This window comes from Palaemon carinicauda, chromosome 2 (assembly GCF_036898095.1).
Source record: "Palaemon carinicauda isolate YSFRI2023 chromosome 2, ASM3689809v2, whole genome shotgun sequence".
NCBI classification, from domain to species: Eukaryota; Metazoa; Arthropoda; class Malacostraca; order Decapoda; family Palaemonidae; genus Palaemon; species Palaemon carinicauda.
In genome coordinates, this window is record NC_090726.1 from 74103288 (window position 1) to 74108287 (window position 5000).

Consider the following 5000-nt stretch of genomic DNA (forward strand, 5'->3'; position numbering starts at 1 on the left):
AGAAAGGTTCCCATCTCCTTATTCCAGTAATTTTATGTATCTCCAACATAGCCACAAAGTGGTCATAGGTTAATCCTATTGAATGCTCATCCGCAAAACCTGTTGTCCTGAACTGGAAGTTGTGCAATTTGTCAACTGGACTCTGATGATGACTTTGTGGACCCTTCCAAACGTAAGGACAGTAAGCAATGTGGATATAGGAAACTCTTATGGAATTTCATGATATTGAATGTTTGCCATAAAATATCACCATTGAAAGACTGAAATTTAAGCTATTCAATAGAAACCATGAAGTTTGGCAAAAAAGATACGAGAACTGGTTTGACAAAATAAGGCTAAAGAGCTGGTGAGGTTTGAACAAAGTATAGTTCTGGAAAGCTGTCAAGCTATATCTGAGCATCTCGTATGACAGGGTCGATTTGAGAGAGATAGATGTGTAAGCGATCTGTTTACCGTTGGAGCTATAGATAATATTGACCAAAATCCACCCACCTGAATATCGTACTGAAGGAACAGGTGTTCTTGCATTGCACAAACGTGACATATGCCTTATCCCTACTCCTTGAAATCACAGGGAAGCCAACATAAGACTAATCTTGCACGATTATTACTGTGCAACAAAAGCACCCCAGGAAAATACTTATCAGATCAGTTGACTTGGATGTGGTAGTCCAGGCAGTCACCATGTTTCTCAATGTATCATCGGGTGGATTGTGGATTGCCTTTGCTGTCATGAATAATTATACACATATACCTGTGCATGAATTTACCGATAAGCTTAGAAAAACAAAAACAAAAAAAAAAGGTCCAAAGCATTTCCTTTTTTCTGTGCCTTTACTGTGTGCGACACCTCCTCATTAATCAGAGTAGGAAAAGTAACCGCCTGGGATACTTGAACAGCATTCCCTGTATTACAGCTACATTTGTTTCTAAAGAAACATACTCCCAGTCACACGATTGACTCAGTAGTTCTTTTCGTCATTATCCTGACGTTGGTCATTTCAATGTTTCTGCTGTACTGACATTTTTTATTTGTGCAATGTCACTGGGAAGAATAGCAAATGCACACACACACATATATATATATATATATATATATATATATATATATATATATATATATGTATGTATATATATATATATATATATATATATATATATATATATGTGTGTGTATATATATATATATATATATATATATATATATATATATATTCATATATATATATATATTCATATATATACATATATATATATATATATATATATATATATATATATATATATACATATATATATATATATATATATATATATATATATACATATATATATATATATATATATATATATATATATATATATATATATATATATATATATATATATATGGTGTGCAGCAGGGTCCAAAAAACATCAGTTAAAAGGCCGTAATTTATTTAGGAGACGTTTTGAACATTGCAATGTTCATTATCAATCTGTAAAAAATATGAATATTAAATTCTTGAAATTTGTACAATAATTTAAAAAAGAAATATTATTGGAGTATTAAAACATTATTGACTTTAAAACAGAAAATTGTAAAATACTAAAAAAGGTAAACATAAGAGAACCAGTGCTCACCAGACCATCCATAGGAGAAGGTCTAGAACAAATGAGTAAGAATTGTTACCCACCTATGACTTCAGTTATGCTAAGGAAAGAGGAAAAGCGGAGGCGTTAGAGTTTAAAGAAGGAACAAGCCGTTTGATGTATAACGACTCAAGGTTAGTTAGAAATTCGCTATGTTCTGTTCCACCAATAAATGAAAAATATTTTTTGTTTACTTGGATTTTGCAAATGTCAGCATGATTCCTTATATTAAAAAATTCACGGTTACCAAATCTCTGACCAGTTCTGAAGCTGTATTCCATATGGCTACAGTATCTCACCTGCAACAACCTACGGCAAGATCCAACATACATACCGGGACAACTCGGGCACTTGAATTTATAAATGATATTGGACCTCATGAAGGTCTGCAGTTTGTCTTTATAGGCAAAAAATACATTAATTTTGAGTGGATTGATTGGGATTAGTTGGATGTTGAAGCAACTGACCTCTTTTTCTATTATTTTTTTATGTTTGATGGAAAACTTGTTGTCAGATTGGTACGGAATTGTAGCGAAAATATTTTTCTTTTTGACATTATATGATGGTACTGGATTGAAGAAATGTCGTGAGAGAAGCTTGTTAATAACCTTGTGAACCATACTTTCAGGGTAAGAGTTTTGAGAGAAAAAATCTACCAAAAATGAAATCTCCTTATAAAAGAGGGAACAACTTGAGGAATAACGTAGGGCCCCATAAACAAGTGTGTATATAGAATTTAGTTTAAAATTTAAAAAACAAGAAATATAAATATTGTTGGCAAGTCCAGTATGTGTCTTTTTCCGATACATAGATGTTATAAATTCACCATTGTCACTGCTTACGTTGATGTCTAAAAAAGGTAAAGTTGTTTTCCTTTTCCATTGTGAAGTTCATATTTTGATGCTGATTATTAATATGGCTTAAAAACATTTCGCTATGCCATGGTTGTTTGAATAACACAAAAGTGTCATCAACATATCTTCTATAATACACTGGCTTACAATTGTCAGAACAACTATTTAGTTTTTTTTTTTTTTTTTTTTTTTAAAAGAGGACATAAACATATTAGCAAACAAAGGTCCTAACGGGGAGGTAGGTCATCGCCAGCTGGGTTTTGGGTAACTCGGCCATCCTTAGTTGGGCATTGAGCAGGGTTTTGGGCATCTGGGTCATCCTCAGCTGGCGTTTGGTCAACTAGGTCATCATCAGCTGGACTTTAAGCAACTGGCAAATCGTCAGCTGGGCTTTGAACAACTAGGCTGTCATCAGCTGGGTTTTGGACAACTAGGTTGTCATCAGCTGGGCTTTGGGCAATTAGCTCATTGACAGCTGGGTTTCGGGCAACTGGGTCATCATCAGTTAGGTTTTGCAAATCTGGGACATCCTCAGTTTGGTTTTTGGAAACTAGGTCATCATCATCTGAGTTTTGAGCATTTGGGTCAACATCAGATAGGTATTTGGAATTTGGGACAGCATCAGCTGGGCTTTGGGCAATGGGGTCATCATCATCTGTGCATTATGATACTAGGTCATCAGCAGATAGGATTTTGGCAGCTGGGTCATCCTCAGCTAGGCTTTGGGCAACTAGGTTATCATAAGAAGGGTTTTAGGCAACAGGGTCATCGTCAGCTTTTTTCATGGCATCTAGGACATCATCACTTGGGTTTTGGGAAATTAGGTTATCAACAACTGGGTTTAGGGTAGCTGGTCATCATCAGCTGGTTTTGGGCATCTTAGACATCCTCAGCTGGGCTTGAGAAAATAGGTCATAATAAGCTGAGTTTAGGAAAATGGGTCATATTCAGCTGGGCTTTCGACAACTGTGTTATCATCAGCTGGGTTTTGGGCAACTGGGTCATCCTAATATGGGCTTTGAGCAACTGGGTCATCATCAGCTGGGCTTTGGGCTACTCGGTCATCATCAGCTGCGGTTTAGACAACTGGGTCATCATCATCAAGGTTTTGGGCAAGTGGGTCATTATCATCTGGACTTTGAGCAACTTGGTCATCATGAAGTAGTGGCTTTGGACAACTGGTTCATCATCATCTGGGCTTTGGGCATATGGGACATCCTCAGCTTGGCTTGGGGCAAATGGTTCATCATAAGCTGGGTTTTTGGGCAACTAGGTCATCATCAGCTAGGCTTTGAGGAACTGGACCATCATCAGCTGGATTTTAGACAACTGGGTTATCACCATCCAGGGTTTGGGTAATTGGATCAACATCAGCTGGGCTTTAACATAAATGTTTTTATGGGGGGGAGTGGGGGAGGCACTTGATATTCATCAGCCGGGTATTGCGCATCTGGGACATCCTCAGTGGGGGTATGGGCAACTGGGTCATCATCAGCTAGGCTTTGAGCAACTGAGTCATCATCAGATTGACTTTAAGAATTAGGTCATCATCTGCTAGGCGTTTGGGAACTGGACCATCATCAGCTAGATTTTAGACAACTGGGTCATCTTCATCCAGGGTTTGGGTAATTGGATCAACATCAGCTGGGCTTTAACATGAATGTTTTTTTTTTTTTTTTTTTTTTTTTTTTTGGGGGCCACTTGGTCATCATCACCCGGGCATTGTACATCTGGGAAAACCTCAGTGGGGCTTTTGGTAAATGGGTCATCATAGGATTGGTTTTGGGCAACTGGGTCATCATCAGCTGGGCTCTGGCGAACTGGATCATCATCAGCTGAGTTTTGGGCAACTGAGTAATGATCCGCTGGGCTTTGTGGAACTGTGTCATCACCAGCTGGGTTTTAGGCAAATGGGTCATCATCATCTGGGTTTTGAGCAACTGGGTCATCATCAGCTGGATTATGGGCAACTAGGTCATCATCAGCTGGGTTTCAGGCAACTGGGGCATCATCAGCTAGGTTTTGGACAACTTGGTCATTATTATCAGGGTTTGGGGAATTTGGGACATTCTCAACTGGGCTTTAGGCGAATAGGTCATTATCAGCTGGACTTTGGAATGTGGTTCATCATCAGCTGGATTTTGGGAAACTAGGTCATGATCAGCTTGGTTTTGGGCAACTGGGTCATCATCAGTAGTGCTTTGACCAACTATGCCATCATCAGCCGGCCTTTGAGCAACTGGGCCATCATCAGCTGGGCTTTGAGCAACTGGGTCATCATCAACTGGGTTTTGGACAACTAGGTTATCATCATCTGGGTTTTGGGCAACGGGCTAATCGTCAGCCGGGCTTTGCACAACTATGTCGTAAATCAAACTGGGTCATCATAAGCTAGGCTTTGAGCAACTGGGTCATCATCAGCATGACTTTGGGCAGCTTGGTCATCATCAGTTGGGCTTTGGACAAATGGATCATCATCATCTAGGTTTTGGTCGACTGGGTCATCATCAGCTG